Genomic DNA, 18,487 nt, shown 5'->3' with positions numbered 1-18,487 from the left:
TAAGCAAAACTAGCATATTAAAATAATTGGATTACAGATCCTGCACAAGTTTTTTTTAATACTATAAGCAATAGATAAATCAAAAAACATCAACAGTTATAAAGGGTTTATGGGATATACTACATGTGCTTGATGCACACTTCCTTGCTACCACTAGCTCATTTCGGCAGATGCTCTAATTCCAAGTAACTTGTCTCCCATAATGTTAACTATCCCTACCAAAACCCTGATCCTAACTCTAAAAACTCAGACTCAGTGACACAAATATACAGGTACTCCCAAAACTTAAATATCCCTACAAAGATCAGCCACAATGAAATGTTTAAATATATTTAATTATAAATAATAAAAGAACAAGAAAAGACTAAGTATATATTCACAGTGACAACAGAGTTCAAAACCACAGTAAGTATTTAAAATAACATTGCAGGACACTCTCAGACAAATAAAGAAAAACGATACCTAAACTAAGCTTCACTATATTCTTGACTGTATCTGAGAGAGTTACCATACCCAAATAACTTACTTAATGGAGCCAGGCAGATGATGTGGTAAATGGTCCTTGTTGCTGTCAGGCTCAAGACAGGAATACAGAACGCTCTGTCTCTCACTAAGAGACTTCTCAAAATAATATCTAAAATATTACTGCTGGTATAGCTTGCAGAATGACATAATTTCTGGTCATCTGACTTCTACTTCCCATGCAAAACCTCCATTGCTGGATGCTGACAGGACTTAAAAATAAACACACAAGTGCTTTTGCTCAGATCTTTGGCAGGTGCTGGAATTCATAAAGCAATTGCATATCTCCACACTTCCAGATACTAATTAGTTCACCCCAAAGACAATACAAAAAGCTTCCTAGTGCAGACTTTGTGTCTCTGGCTGCCTTGAAACCTGTGAGATAGCATCTTTATGGCCTAGCCTATAAAGTGATTTAATTTCAAATATTTTTCTAAAGTTTTCTGGACTGAGTTTAACCCTCCAGTTTCCTCTGTTAAAACTTATACATTTAAACAGTTACAATAGTGGATGTACATTTCTGTTCTCTCCATTAAGGCACATTGTGGATACATTTCAAACTCAAGCATTTTACAAGATACCTTTTTAACACAAACATCTGTACAAATCAGTTTGATACACACATGACATGTGGTTATAATACATTTACAAAACCAGCATCTTGTATGACATATAGTTCTAATACATTTGTAACACAAGTATCTTGTATAAATCTGTTTGATATTCACAAACAACATATAATTATTTACAAAATTCCAGCTAGCTGTTCTAGCAGTACCTCCTTTCATCACTGTCACAATAGTACTTTTGTCTCATTTATCAATATCACATTTCTTTACTTTATCATACTTCTGATATAATATCACATTCATATTTATATATTTAAACCCTTTCCATCTATATTCATTTTTTAATTTCTTTGTTGATGGGGTTAATCCCATTAGGCTAGTAGCTTTTTTCAAGGGAGACCTGAGGTGGTATTTATAATACATGGGGAAATTTGGACAGGTCATCAAGAAACTTCCCCTACTCAAAACCCTGGTGGCAATGGGAGAGCACACACGTCCCATTCCTAGTACAGTGGTGGCTAGAAGGAAAGACCATGATGTGGAGAGAATGGTCAAAGGCTCAGAGGAAAATGCCATTGCTGCAGAGAGTTTCAATAAAGTTATGGAGGATTTGGCAGTTATTTTTCAGCAAAATCTGTTTGCTGAAGCTGAAAAAAACAGGAGGCAACAAGTGAGTCTTTTTGTTATCACAACCCTTCAGATTGCAGGTTTGCTGGATGATATATTAAAAGAAATGTTGATGCAGAGTGAGCCAGAAAATGAAGGAAATGTTTCCTGTGGAGATATAATAGATGAAATATGAAGAGAAGAAGCAGAATTGATCCTGAAAGATGATGGTGGAGCAGAAAAAAAATTCTTGTGAAGAAAATGTGAAGAAAGGTGCAAGGGAAATAACAGAAAATAGACAGAAAGCAGAAGAAAATGTAAAGCAAAAGTATGTGGTAAAAATTCAAAATAATGAAGAACAAGAACTAGATAGGTATGACGTTTCTGACAACTTAATGGTTCCTTTGGGTGTAAAAGTGCAAGTGGTAAAAGCTGTTATTATTAGAAAAACAGAGACATTTTGTGACATTATATTTGAGACTGTTTATGCAATAGAGTTTTTTTCTTGGAGAATATGAAAAAAGAATGATTATAATCCCTTGAATTTATATGTAATAAAAGCATTTAACAGGGAAACAAAAAAGAAGATACATGTACAATTTTGAATGGAAGTAGAAAGAGAGACTTTAAAAGGACACTTGAAATATTTATGCAAAGAAGTACTGGACATTGCAAATGTTTATGATAAAAGGGCTCTATGCACTTGTGGATGGGAATGTAATATTGCATTAAAATAGAAAAAGATAAAATTATACATATTCCAGTTATGATAAATGTTGAAGGAAATAAGAGCATCCCAAAACATTTTTTTTTTTGTGGAAAGAAGGACATTTGATAATTAATTGTGATAAAAAGAAATGTTACATTTGTGGGGAATTAGCTGATTATGCAAAAAATGCAAATTGTAATGTTATAAATGTAACTAAATTGGGGATTTATGGATGATAATGAAAGTGAAAGAAAAACAGAAGACATGTTAGAAGTGGTGAAAATAGAAGAACAGTTAGATAAAGAAGATAAAGAAAGAGATAACAAAGAAGGAAATGGAAGAAGGTTCTGAAATAAGTGATGAGGAATATATTAATTTGGAAGTAGCAAAAGGAGAAAAGAAGAATTTGATTGGTAAAAGGGTAAAAAATAGAAAAAAATTAAATTTAAAGGAATAGTCATAAAAGGAAAAATAAATGGATGGGAAATAAAATATAATTATAATCTCTAGAAAGTTAAGGAAAGGGAATGTAATAACTTTAGGATACTTTCTGTGAATGTGAATATTATATAAATATAGTAAGATGGTAGGATTTTGCAATGGTGTAATAAATGTGATGTTCATATAATCGTTCTAGAAGATATAAAATTCTTAGTAAATGAAGAAAGATTGCAAACAGAAATATTATGGAGATGAAAGATAATTTGGAAAGTAATAGATGTAATGGGATAGGAATTATTTGTAGAAATATAGTAAAAATATTAGATATAACTTTAATAAGAATGGGAAGATTAACTATTGCAGATTTAAAATGGGGAGAACAAGTATATATAATGATAGCATCATATGGCTTATGTTACTGCAAAGAAAGAGAAAGTCTATTGCATCAAATGTTAGATTATGTAGTGGTAAATATGAATATTATATTGACAGGAGATTTTAATTGTGACATAAGAGGTAAGTGTAAAAAGAAAGGAAATGATGTAAGGAAATTAATTGAAGTTATGAGATGTGGTAAATTAATACTCTAGGATAGAACTTCATGGACTTATAGAAGGGGTACCTATAGAACTGAAATAGCTTATTTTATAATATCAGAAGGACAAATCATAAGGGAAGGAGAGTCAAGTGAAACATATTTTTCAGATCATTTAGCAATAAATATAGAGAGATAAAGGAAACAAGGAATATATAAAAATAGGCAAAGGAATAAAAATGTTAAATGAGAAAATTTAGAATAAAGAAAGGAAAAGATTAATAATAAAATTATGGAAAGATCATATTACGATGAGAACATTCTATAAAGACTGGTCTGAATGGTGGATGAATTTCAAGATTAAATATAAAAATGTTATTTACAGTGGTTATATGATGTAAGAAAAGTAGATAAAGAAAAGTATAAAAGAGTATATAAAGATGCATTGGAATACTTAGATAACAATGATACAGAGTGTTGCTCATCTCTCTCTGGTATAGATGACGAACAGGTGAGGTCATTCGTTTATATACTTTATTACATAGAAACACATCAGGATGGATTGTAGCATTACAAAATATAAACAAACTGATTGACAGACTACACAGACATTCATGATTACATCTGAACAGCTTACTACAAAATGGCAGTCAGGCTCACACATGCTCATAGGTTCATAGGTTGGTACTAGGCTATCGGCCCTAGGGCCTATACAAGCCTAGCCATAACAATTCCCTGGCTCTTTCTTCCCACAGTATTTACTTACCTGGACCCCTGTCTAGCAGGGTGACTGACATGATGCCTGGGGTGAATTTCCTATCTCCCATCCAGTCATCAAGAATCCTTTTGAAGAGGGCCAAAGAGGTGCTCTGCTTGACATGTATGGCAGTCTATTCCAGAGTTTGGGGAGTCTCTAGGTCAGGAACCTATCCCTCCAGTATGTTTTGTTCATTGAGATGACAAGATTTAGATCCCTGGAGCATGTGGCTCTGAGGGATTGGGATTTCCTTAAGTGTAGCATGTCCAACAGCTCTGGGTTTGACATGGCCTTGTATATTAAGCAGAAATTGCCTCTGAGTAGACGATATGCGACAGAGTATAGGTGGAGCTTTTTTAGACAGTCAGCATAGGGCAACTGCTTTAGGCCTGTGATTCTTTTAGTGAGGTATTTCTGTGACTTTTCCAGTTGTTGTAGATGTCTTGAGAGGTCCATACCAAATGGGGCATTATATTCTATAATGGGTCTAATGAGGGATGAGTACAGTGGGACAATGACCTCCTTTTTTCTGGATGAAAAGCCCTTAGTGATGAGGTGTGCCACATAGAAGGATTTCTTGACTGTTGTGGCGATGTGGTTATTGAAGGTGAGACCACTGTCCACCTGTGTCCCTAAGTCTCTTATCACACTTTCAGTGTTTAGTGTAATGCCACCTATGTGGTAATTCATGGGTACATGTTTTTTTCCCAAAGGGGTTAACTATACATTTCTTGGTATTGAGCTTGAGCCCATGGCTCTGGCACCAAGCATCTGTTTCTGTAAGGCCTTTTTGTAGAATATCCACATAATTTGGGGATTCAATAATGGCTCCCAGTTTGCAGTCATCTGCAAACTTTTAGCCAGAGTCCCTTTGTTAGCTCAGTATTTATACACTTGTGCAAGCCCCTAGAAACTTCTTAAAGCTGTACACACATATTGATCTATATCCTCCCTCTTAAGTAGAATGCTCTCAATGAAATGACATTAGAATAAGAAATGCAATAATATAGACATTAGAAACAGCACACTGTTCATGTCCAAGTTGCTGTGTATCTGTAACATGGTCTGAAAGTATGACCTGATCTAGTAATATAGTAATCAGAACTAGGTTTAGCAACTGGGACAGTCTTCGGTGAACAACTTGTATCAGGAATTGTGGGGATTCAGCTCAGGAACAGAGATATATGCTGGAACATGCTCTGGAACTAGAACACTGGACAACTCACTCCAAGATAAAGAGTCTTTCTCACAGGCTAGGTGTTGTGGTACACACTCAGACACTGGCACCAGATGTTTCCAATCCTCCTTGTAATTCCACAATGTATGATCTTGGCTCTGGACAAATACTTCTCATGACTCCAATCCAATCATAACCTTTGCACATTTGCATTCTTACTGTCTCTCCTTCACGTAATGGATTGAGTGGTTTGCCAGATTTGTCATAATAAGACTTCTGCGACTGATGTTTCTTTAACAGATGGGCTTTCACAGATCTGTTATTCTTAGCACTTGGAACATATAAACTATTGCTGGCTGGTAATGTAGTTCTGTTTTTTCTCGACAGAAGTCTCTGGGCAGGTGAACTAAGATGTTTATCCCAAGGAATATTGCTGAGATTGAAGTGATTCAGGAAAACATCACTATTATCTCATTTTGATTTCTCTAGTAACTGTTTTGCATTTTGAACTACATGCTCTGCCAAACCATTTAACTGCAGGTACTTAGGAATACTCATAACATGAATAAAGTCTGACTCTTCAGTGAATATTTTGAATTGCAGGCTAGTAAACTGCATGCCATTGTCAGAAATAAATTTGTGCAGACTACCATGGACTGCAAAATGATGCTTCATATAAATAATGACAGTACTGGACACTAGATTAGGAAGTAGATCAATCTCAAACCAGTTGGAATAGGAATCTACTAACACCAAGTAATGCTGACCATTCCATTCAAAAATGGCATTGGCTACTTTCGACCAAGGTAGTTCAGGAATCTGGTTTAGCTGAAGTGGTTCCTTTTGTTGATATGACTTTGTACTATTACATACAGAACAAGACAAAAGTACTCCCTCAGTGTCTTGTGACATAGAGGGCCAAAATACTAGTCCTCTCACCCTCCTTTTAGTAGAATCAGTTCCTGGGTGGCCATGATGCAAGATAGTGATATACTTTTGTTGCAAGGACTTTGGACCTTTCATCTCAGTACCATTGTCAGACAAGATGTCATCTCTGTAAGAAAAATAAGGTTGCACTTCTTGAGGTAAATTTGATTGCTTTGACACCCATCCTCAGTTGATAAAGTGGTTGAGCTTCTGTAAAACAGGATCTAAGCTGTATGACTTCTAAGCTCATCAAGACATGTGGAAGAAAAATTTCTCACTTCCATGACTTCAAAATCAACAACTGGATGAGCAACTTGATTTTGACACTATTCAGTGGTATTTCTGGGTGATCTGGATAAAGTATCAACAAGATAAAGAAGTTTGCCTTTTGTGTAGACAGTATTGAAACTGTCCTACAATCTCAACATCATATGTTGCAGTCAGTCAGGAGCAGTATGCATAGGCTTTCTCAAAATGGTGACTAGAGGTTGGTGGTCTGTTTTGATCCAGAAAGGTCAACCATAAATATAATAATGGAACTTTGAGCATGCAAACACAATTGCCAAAGTTCTTTCTCTATCTGAGCATACTGCATTTCAGTTTGGGTTAGAGATCTGGACGCACAGTTAACAGGTTGACCCTCTTGAAGAATGACTCCACAAGACCACATTTTGAAGCATCACAAGAAAGAGTAACTGGTTTGTGAACATCATAGTATCTGAGTTGGTGGACTGGCAATTCTCTGTTTCAGGACATCAAATGCTCTTTGGTGTTGTTCCAACCATGACCAGGATACATCTTTACATGTCAGCTTGACTTAAGTCTGAAATGAACTTGCCTAGATAGTTAACTGTGCCAAGAAAATGCTGAAGGGCTTGAACATTGTCTGGAGCTGGCATCTTGAGAATAGCTGTTTGCTTGGAAGTGTCTGGTTGTAAGCCTGAAGTGGTAAACAAATGACCAACATAAGTAACTTCTCGTAACCTGAACTTGCACTTCAGAGGATTCAGCTTAAGATTCACTTGATGTGCTCTTTCCAGAACTTTCCTGAGGTTTCTGTCATGCTCAACTTCCCCATTACCTCCTACTAGAATATCATATACTATAATAGCACAAGAATACCCAAAACAAATTTGCTCCATTGCTTGTTGAAAGGAAGAATTTATCCCAAATGGCATTCTCAAAAATCTCTACCTACCAAAAGAAGCAGTGAATGTAGTGAGTGACAAGGATTTGTGATCAAGAATTTGCCAAAATGAACTCTTTGCATCTAAGACAGAAAAAACAGTGGCATTAGGCATCAGAGCTGCAACTTCGACTGTGTGCATTGGATGATGAGGTCTTTTCAGTGCTTTGTTCAAATCTCATGGATCAATACATATTCTGATATCATCTGAGTTTTTCTTATGAGCTACCACCATGGAAGATACCCATGCAGTTGGTTCTGCTACTGGACAAATTACACCTTGTTGCATGATTTTATCTAGCTCAGCTTTGACTCTGTTCTGCATAGCTACTGGAACTTTCCACGCTGGCATGACAACTGAGCTGAATTCTGGGTGTAACCTCATGGAGTACACAACTGGAAGCTTGCCTAGATTATCAACTTGTTTCTTTGAATGTTCCCTTTTAATAAAAGAATGCCCCTTATTTGATTTAAAAAAATGTTTTGAAATGATTCCACGTACTGCATTTGTGACATTGCCAACCAAAAGCTAAACATTTTTCCCTTTTAGGCTCATGACTTCCTCCACAATTAGGACAACTGGCAATGAAACTGTGTGGTGGACCATTCTTTGAGTTTGCTGATTCAGTCTTATGCTTCAATGAGACTGTGTGTACTCTGGAATTTGCTAAAAGCTATGGGGTTTCCCAAGGACTGTTACAGGACCTGCAACAGTCACCATGTATTTGACACTGTCTCTTTTAACAACATGCTGCATGCTATCAACATTGGCTTTACTGCAGTATCTTCCAAGGCCACTCTGATTTCTAAGCATGCATTTCTCATTTGAAAGCATATTTGTTATTCTGTAAGCTCATATATCTGATAAATCTCAGTGGCCTTGTTCAAAGTTAAATCACTGCCACAAATCAAAATTTTTCTCACAGCATTATCTTTAATAGCACATGCAAGTCTGTCTTTTATCAATCCATCCCTCAAATCACCAAATGTACACATTTTCGCCTTGTTTCTCAAGTCAGTTATATATGCTGCAAATGTTTCACCAGGCTTTTGGTCCCTTGTGTAAAATAATTGCTTCTTCATTGTAACATTAATTTGGGGTTACACATTTCTCTAAATTTATGTTTTAAGCACTTGGGGTCTTCCCTTGGCTTAGCCGGTACAACTGTATTGTGGTTTTCCTCCTCCCCTGCAAATACAGCAGGTGCATACAGAAATGCATGCTCCCTTTCTATGGTTCTGAACCATCTAAATTAAGCAGAATAAATGCTTTTCTATGATCATCTTTATCAGAAAATGCATCCTGTATGAAAACATTGTACTCTTGCTCAAACAGTCTCCAGTTCTCTGCAATAATATTTTCAAACACAAGTTGAGTAGGTCTGTGAAATCCATCTGCCATACCAATAAATTATAGAAGCTTAAAAACACCAAATCTAATAGTTTTTGTATGGTTGCCCTGTACACCGGAGTCGGGATAGTGTGCTTTTAACTTGCTTTGGATATTACATTTTCATCTGTTTGTGACTTTGTTTTGGGTGTTGACGCACCTTTTTCACTGGACTTCTAGTGACTGCTTTTATTTTATTTGAACATTAAACTTTGTGTTGCTTTTTACATCCGTTTCCTGGGGCTTTAGTGTTTTTAAGCTTCTGCAGTTTGTGGACGTTCATTGGTGTATATCAATAAATTATGCCCAAACACACTGGAAAATATGGCCCTTGTAATGATATATGAACAAGCTAACAGCCAGCAATTGTAATAACATTCAAATGCGCAATAAACTCTTCAAAATACTGTACTTTGTGAAATATGTCCTGTAATGGCTGTATTCTGTAAAATAACTGTACTCTAATACTGCACAAATATGTGAACACTTCATACACTTCAGACAACTTGAATAACTTTGATTAATGCAAACAAAGTAGTTCTTAGTGAAACAATGTGGTTGTTTCTCTTACTGTATTCATTTTATGTGATTCGGACTTCATTTCAAACATTTTCTGTAGTTATTTTAAATATTTCCATTAATGTATCATAGTAGCAGTTATTTCTGTTACTTAGAAATTTGTTTAGAGTGTTCTGCATGCCTTGTTTCATATTTTGCAAACAAAAAATAGTTTCAGCAAGTTTTAATACCTGAAATTCATTTCTGACCTGTTTTGTGAGATATACTTGCAGTAGGGATGATTCACTAGTTTATATTCCTCCAGTCTTAACTGAGTGCCTTCTTGGTCAGGAATCTCAGTTTCTGGATCCCATTCTGGCACCATGTCATTTTAGACATCCCACTTCTGACACCATGACACTTGTCCCTGTCTAATATAGACAATGAACAGGCGGGGTAGTTCATTTATATGCTTTATTACATAGAAACACATCAGAATGGATAGTAGCATTACAAAATATAAATAAACTAATTAACTGACAGATTACACAGACATACATGCTTACATCTCAACAGCTTACTACAAAATGGCAGTCAGACTTACACGTTCTCAGTATTTATATACTTGTGCAAGCCTGTAGAAAGCTTATTATAGCTGTACACACATATTGATCTACAGAGTATTTTGATAAAAAGAAAGAATTTTATAAAAAATCAAGGGAAAATTAAAGTGCTATTATTCAAGCAAAGATATTTTACAAGGAAAAAGAGAAGTTTCCATGTATTTAAGTAGACTAGAAAAGGAAGGTAGTTGTGTAATGAGGGACATGAAAAATACAAAAGGAGAAATAGAAAAATCTCTGGAGCAAATTATGAATACTGTCATATAATATGTACAAGAGATGGTTAAAGAAGAAAAGAAGAAGTTAAAAATAATAGAAGTGAAAACTTTTTCAGAACAAGAAAATAAAGAATTTGAAAAGGAGATTTTTTTATAAGCATTAGATAAAGTATTAGGACAAGTAAATATAGATTCGGCTGCAGGGCCATATAGAATAGTAAATGAAATGTATAAGAATTTAACAGAATGGCAAAAAGAATATTTTTAAAGATTCTGGATGACTGGCTAAATAAAGGTTTTGTGTATAAAGAATTATGTAGAAGAATACTTAAATTTGTCTGAAAGAAAAAAAGAAAGAAGAAAAAATATAATGAAAAACTGGAGACCAATAGTAATGAATAATAATGGTTATATGATTTTTATAAAAATTTTACAGAAAAGAAAGATGGAAAGTGTTATGGAATATAGTATGTATAGTATAAAAGAGAATGGGTGTCAAGAACTATTAATAATAGAGAGATTGCTGATGATATAAATAGAGAAGAAATTAAATTTATAACAGGGGATCTTAAGGCATTTGATACAATAAGGAATGGAATCTTATGGGCAGTAATGAAAGACTACAATATACATGAGAAAATTAGAAAAGTATATATGTCTGCTTATAGAAATAATAAAATAAAAATTATGGTAAATGGTTAAGTAAGGAGGTACAAATGAGGAGGGGTGAGAGACATAGATGCCCAATGAGTTAGATACTCTCTGCTTTAACTGTGAATGTAATTCTATGTGTATAAATAATAAAATGAAGAAAGCAGGGCATGTAACACCTAATGGCATAAGAATCCCAGTCTTGTTAACTTATGCAGCTGATATTATAGAAATAGCAAAAAAAATGAGACGTGGATAAAAGAAGTAATATGTTATTTAAATGAATGTTTAGAAGCAATAGGAATGACTCTAAACAAAGAAGAAAGTAAAAGGCTGGGAGATATGGTTAAGATAGGAGGAATTCAATTTACAATGAATTAAATATCTGTCTTAGGTTTAAAAGTTAGTGATACAATTGTAAGTAGGATACAATGTGAAAAGGGAGAAGAGTTAAAATTTGCTTGTTTTTCTATCATTTAGAAAGGAAGCCGCAGTGGTGTAGTAGTAGCATTGTTGCCTCACAGCAAGAAGTTCTCCCGTTCGATAATCAGCTGGAGTGCCTTCTGTGTGGAGTCTGCATGTCCTCCCAGCGGTCGAGTGGCGTTTGAAACACATGCATGAATGGGCATGCCTTCATTGAAGGTTGGGCATTGGGCTGGCACCTCGGCACCATAAAAAATCACTGCCAATCATTAGTGGACCGGCGTTCCACTGTGGCGACCCCTAACTGGGAAAAGCCGAAAGAAGAAGAACAGCATTTTCTATCATTTAGAAAAAAGGTTTATTTGATAAATTCAGCTTTAATGTGAAAAATAGCATATTTAGAAAATTTATTTATGCTACCAATGATGTTAGAAGAAGAATTGCTACAGAAAATGTTTTCACTCATATGGCGTTCTAGACTGAATCCATTAAAAGGGGGAATTTTGAATGTAAAATAAGGAAGAAAGATGTTTAGGGTTAATTAACCCAGTGGTATATGTTGCTTATCTAAATTTATGTGAATTGGTAAAGTGGAAAATGAGATAAAAGAAAGATTGATTGTAAGAATATTTAAATATACACATGAAAGATTTTGGGATACAATAAAGAAAAGTAAAAGAAAAAATAAAAAAAATGAAGAAATGAAATGTTACCAGCGAAAATATTAATGTGGAAAATAACAACTGAAAAAACAGAAAAAGAGATAAAACTGTGGTCCAAGAGTATAACGATACAATATTATTTTATTAAACCATGAGAAAAGTTAGTAGAATAAAAAATAAAGTTGTAAAAATAAGAAATAAATGGGGCAATAAGCAGTAGAATGCTGAGATTTTTGTGGAGACTGGCAATAGATAAATTAACAGTAAAAGGAAATATGCCATATAAAATGAAAGATAAATGAATATGTTTATATTGTGGTGAAGGGGAAACTACGAAATATGTGTTTTTGCCAAAGAGTGATAACATTATGGGAAAAGTTGCATAAAGAAAATGTTTTGAAGATATTGAAAAAATAGATAAGATAAATATGGGTGTGGTTAAATACCAGCATTAAAAACAGAAGTAAAAAATATGTTAATAGAATTGATAAAAGCATGTTTTATGTTATATGTGTTACAGGGAATGAAAGGAAAAATGCAATTATGTTTAATGGGAAATGGATTTTTGGCAGCAATGTTGAATAAAATTAAATGGTGATTATGGAAAAAGGAGTGGGGTAAGTAAGTATGACAGAAATACACACACACACACACACACACACACACACACACACACACGTGTGTGTGTGTGTGTGTGTGTGTGTGTGTGTGTGTGTGTGTGTGTGTGTGTGTGTGTAATAAGTAAAATAATATGGAAACTGAATTCTGTAAATATTGTTTTCTATTTATAAATAAATGACCCCTTCTGGATTTTTGATGGATGCTGTGGGATCTTTTATATTCAAGTGAGCTACCACCAACCCAGATGGGACCTTCGTTTAACATCTCATCTGAAGAACAAACAACTTTTCCCAAATTTTTTATTCTTTTTACAATCAAAAAAAAAACAATATTTTGTTGTTTCTTCTTCACTGCAGTCAACACATTTTCTTTCCTCCATCACCTTATATTTCATATTCCCTTTCACTTGTAACTTGTCTAATGAAATTATCAATGAAAAAAACTCAAAAATGTCAAACATTTTTTCTTCTATTTTTATTACCTTTTTTGTCTTCTTTTAATTCCTTCCTTACACCATTTTTTAATCATATTATACCATTCTTTTATTTTATCATGAACCTCACTTGCTTTTAACTTTCATGATTTCATTTTATTCGCATATTCTTTTTCTTCCATTCTGTCCTTTTTTCTTTTATATTATTGTACCTGTTTTTTAATACCAATACATTTTATATTTTGTTCATATAGCATCTTACCTATCATTTCCTTTTGTCTTTTTTACCTTTCTCATTATCCCAAATAAATGCATGGATGCTAAATGTACCACTGAATTTTTTTAAATTTAAACCACCTTTTTCTTTTTTATTATGAACTATCACTCTTCTCACCAGGTTCAGCCTTGATCCCCAAATAAAGGTAAAATATATCTAATAATTCTGTTTCCATTTAAGTGAAACATATACATCCCCCTAAATATGCTATTTTCCTAATATGTACATATTCAACATAAATGTATTTTTCTGAAATTATAAATAAAATGTTTTCCACCAAGTTAACATGTTATTTGTTCCATTATCTCCCTCCATTGACTTATTATACTTTCATACTCACCAAATGTCACTCTCCAAAACTTCATTTATTTTCTTATGAAATATATTTTATTTATTTTTATCTCACCATATCCCTTACACATAATTTTCTTTAGCTGTAGACCAGCTTTTTTAAATAGTTTTTTAATCCTTATTATAATCTCACTTATCTGTCCCATTTTTGTATTACAATTAAATCATCTGCATATGTCATGCACGTTAGTAATATAACATTTTCCTGTCATCTCACATCTTGCCTCCCTCATTTCATATATAGTTGTCTGTAGTACTGCATTCATTACTAATACAAATAAGCACATACTCATTAGGCATTCATGTTTTTACTCTTCTTTTACAATTTATCTTTTCTATCTATCCATTTATCATAGCTTGTACCCATGAAATTTCATAACGTTTCTTTATTACAATAATATTTTTCTCCTACACCATATGCTTCAGAAATATGCCACATTGCTTCATGGCTCACATTATCAAAGGTTTTAACTACATCACATACTATCAGTCTTAGCTCTACTTTTTTCAATATCATCTGCACTATTTCTTTCCCTATATAAATGTTTATTTTACCACTCTTTCCTTTATACCATATATCCATTATTTCACTACCTAATCTAATACCTTTTCCATCCTTTTTGTAGTATTTTCATAAATATTTTAAAATCAGTATTCCTAAGTGTTATATGCCTCCATTTTCTATATCTTTTCTTTCATCTTTTTTCCATATAAATATTATCACTCTACCATGATTTCTTCCACTATACCTTCCTTCATCCATTCATTTAATCCATCCATCCACAACTCCTTTTCCCATTTTTCCATATGGGGACAGGGTGTCAATTTAGCTGTGACAATCATCCAAAGCCAAGGTTCACACCTCTGGGTGGCTAGTATTTAAAAAAAATAATTTTCCTTTATTCACTTCCTTACAATACTCATAATTTATATAATTCAACCCTGGCATTGATTCATTCTTACCTTCTTTTATCATCTTTTCTGTTTTTTCTATTTTTATATTATTTTCTTTAAAAATGTTCCTTTTTCAGATTTTTTTCACTTTCCTTTTTCTTTCCCATTCATTTCCTCTTTTCCATACATTTTTTCTAAAGCATTCTCTTCTGTAACATCTTCTTCTTCATGGATTTTATATCCCTTTTGCCATCTAAGATAGAATCCAGTCTTCCTTCTCACATGTGTACCTTTCCTAAATAAGGGGGAACTTAGTCTTTTTTTTTTTCATTTAAAAAAAATCTTTACTTATGAAATATCATTTTTACTTTTGCTCTATTTTTCATAGATCTGTTTTCTCTTTCCTTTATTTTGTCACTTCCTTCTCCTGTTTCTCTTAAATCTATAAATGTCTTTGTATTTCATCTTATTTCTTTTTTATTCTTTTTTCCACTCCTATATATATTTTTATACTTCTGCTTATACATTGCTCACCACTGTATTCAATTTTTATAAAATGGTCTCATTATCATATGACATTTCCATATTATTTCTTTCTCTGTTATCATTTCTTGTCCTTTTTAAACTCTCCAGTTACTCTCTTTATCACTTTTCCATTCTTTATTATCTCACTATTTCCCCTATTCTAATCCATACTGCTATATAATCTGAAAACTCTGTCATATATATTTCCTCTGCTATTTCTTTCATATCTTTAATGTAGCATCCCTTTCACCTTTTTGTTTTACTTCTAGATCTTACCTTTCTTTTCCTTCTGCTAAGTCTCCCATCAATTGATTTGTCATTATCTTGTTCTTGCTCTACTCCTGTCTCCATTGCACCATCGTCTTCCCCTTCACTTTCTATAATTACAAATCTGTTCTCTTCCTCTACATTAATAACCTTACTTTGAACTGTTATTTCTTCTCTAACTACCTCTTCATTATTTAATCTATCCCCTTCCCCATGCTACCTTCTCTTTCAACATCTTGTTTAGTAATATTTTCTACTGTTTGTTTTTCTTCTGAGCTTTCCTCTTCATCTACTCTTTCCTTTACTAATATGGGATTGTCAAACCAGAAGTGTCCAAATTCTTTACATTTTTTAGAAACAGGCTTACAGTTTATTATTATATGTACCCTTTCCCCACATTGGCAACACCATTGTTTGCTAAAGTCTTGTACTCAATGATTTTCAGGTTGGCCCTAGTACCTAACAAATCACTGATGCCACTCATAAGTACTGTATCTGAAATATGTTGAATTTTCCCATCCTTAGCATCTATTGTTATCCACATTTCCCACCCCCAGTCCGTACATTTCATTCCTCACAAATTTGTAACTTCATTTTCTTTACTGCGTAGTGAAAGAAAAAGGTTTTCACTCATGCTTATCCATATACGAAGTCCTAAATTGCACATTTATTTTCATTTTTAGTTGTGGTCCCAAGATCTGAAGTAAATAGTCTTTCCATGGTGTGATTCTGACTTTTTTCAGTCTTAGTCATAAATTGTTCAAGCATGTTAAAGCTTTCAGATATCACTTCTCAAAAAATTTCCAGCTCCCAAATGAATTATCTTATGTCGATAATATCAAACCCTAGTGGCAATATATTTGTTCATATTGCCATTGGTTTTACTATTCATTTCTTATCCATGGTCATTTTCTCTACGGCTATTGAGAGGCTGCAAATTTTTGTTCCCTCTCAGTTCCTTCTTCCATTCTTTCTTGCTTGATGTATCTACATTATGTCTTTCTTGTAACAAAAATCCTGTTGCAAAGGTATTAAAACTAGTTATTCCACCAGTGTTTTCCCTTTGCCAGCTTTTACTTCTGTTTCCAACCTCTCATCTTCTTCCTCCTGTAATACTTTCCCGACCATGTCACTCCATAGGTCCATAGGTGCGTACTAGGCTAGCGGCCCTGGTGCCTATATAAGCCTAGCCCAAGAAGATTCCCTGCCATCAACATCATGCTGCCCAAAATTAGTTCATTGTGCCCCTGTCAAGCAAAGCCACTTAAGTGATACCCAGGGTGAGCTTCCTATTGCCCATCCACTTGTCAAGATTCCTCTTAAAGAGGGCCAGTGAAGTGCTCTGCTTGACATGAATGGGAAGTTTGTTCCAGAGTATGAGAAGTCTCTAGGTTAGGAACCTGTCCCTCAAGCATGTTCTGTTTATTGTGGTAATGAGGTTTAGGCCCCTGTAGTGTATGGCACAGAGGGATTGGGATTTCTTTAGGTGTAGCATATCTAGCAGATCTGGGTCAGACATGACTTTGCAGGTCAAACAGAGATCACCTCTAAGTAGGCAGTAAGAGACAGGTATAGCTGGAGCATTTTGGGTCTGTCTGTATAGGGCATGTGTCTAAGGCCTAAGATCCTCTTAGTGAGGTATTTTTGTGGCCTTTCCAATTGTTGTAGGTGTCTAGTGAGGTACATACCAAATGGGGCGTTGTATTCAATAATAGATCTAATGAGTGATGAGTAGAGGGATTATGACCTCTTTCTTCCTGGATGAGAAGCCTTTTGTAATGAGATGTGCCACATAGAAGGACTTTCTGACTACAATGGCAATGTGGTTATCAAAGGAGAGATTGCTGTCAACCTGTGTCCCCAGGTCTCTTATCAGACCTTTGGTGTTTAATGGACTACTGCCTATGTGATAGTTCATGGGCACTGAATTTTTTCCCAAAGGGAATGACAATGCACTTTTTGGCATTGAGCTTAAGGCCATGGTTTTGACACCAGTCATTGGTGTTAGTGAGGCCTTTTTGTAGAATGTCTACATCAGTTGGAGAATCAATAATGGCTCCCAGTTTGCAATTATCTGTAAACTTGGTCAGCCAGTGTCCCTTTGTGTTGGCTTGAACTTCAGAGAAGTAGATGCCAAACAGGAGAGGACCTAGGACCAATCCCTGTGGGACACCACTTGTAACTGGTCAGTAGTCAGATTTGGAGTCCACTACTTTCACAGTGTGGGTTCTATCAGTGAGTCACCTGGCACCCTATCTTATGACATAGGGGTTTATGCCTAGTTTAGTGAGTATATCTATGATTTGTCAGTGAGAGATGGTGTTGAAGACCTTGGCAAGATTTAGGTAGGCTGTGTGAACTACCTTGCTCTCATCCACAGCTCTGGTGACAGACTCGAAGAAGTCTATCAGGATGAGCAGGCATGATCTACCTTTCACAAACCCAAACTGCATGGGGTCCAGAGTTTGGTGATTCCCTATGTCCTTATTTATAAGGTCCATGATGATGCACTCCATAGCCTTACATATCAGACTCATCAGACTAATGGATCGGTAGTTCCCAGGGTCTGTAGTCGCTCCCTCTTTGTGGAGTGGGATGATCATAACAGTGTGCTATCCGGTAGGAACAAAGACTGAAATGAGGCTGTGATTGAACAGGATACTCAAGTGTGGTGTCAGTTCACTTTGTAATTCATACAGAACACATCCAGGGATATTATCAGGTCCCATGGAAGCTGTATTCGTGGCTTTGGACAGTGCAGTTTTTACCTGTGTAGCTGTGATAATAGGGACTTGGCATTCCACAGGTATTGTGATAGGCCCTTTAGAGGATGAAAGGGGGGTAAAGTTCGCACTGAACCTGTCAGCCAATATATTGGCAATATCAGTTGGTTCTGTATATGTATTGCCATTGTACTGTAACTCAGAGCAGATCTGAGTATTGCTATGTAGATGCTTGACATAACTATATAATGCCTTGTGGTTGTCTTTAGAATCTGCAGCAATTTTGTTTTTGTAGTTAGCTTTAGAGGATTTGATGATGGCTCTCAGTTTTTTGCTGAGACTAACAAGGGAGTTTTTCCAGTCTTGGGAATTTATCCTTTTCTGCAACAGTTTTTTCCTTCTGTTGTAAAGTTTGTTTATGGTGGGGCACCACCAGATTGGCTTCCTTTTTTGGAAGAGAGTGTCTTGGTTCTATTTGGTATGGCCCATTCCATGCACTTGT

Source organism: Protopterus annectens, chromosome 3.part1 (genome assembly GCF_019279795.1).
Source record: "Protopterus annectens isolate FY-2018-M chromosome 3.part1, PAN1.0, whole genome shotgun sequence".
Lineage (NCBI taxonomy): Eukaryota > Metazoa > Chordata > Ceratodontiformes > Protopteridae > Protopterus > Protopterus annectens.
This window is presented reverse-complemented; position numbering follows the sequence as displayed.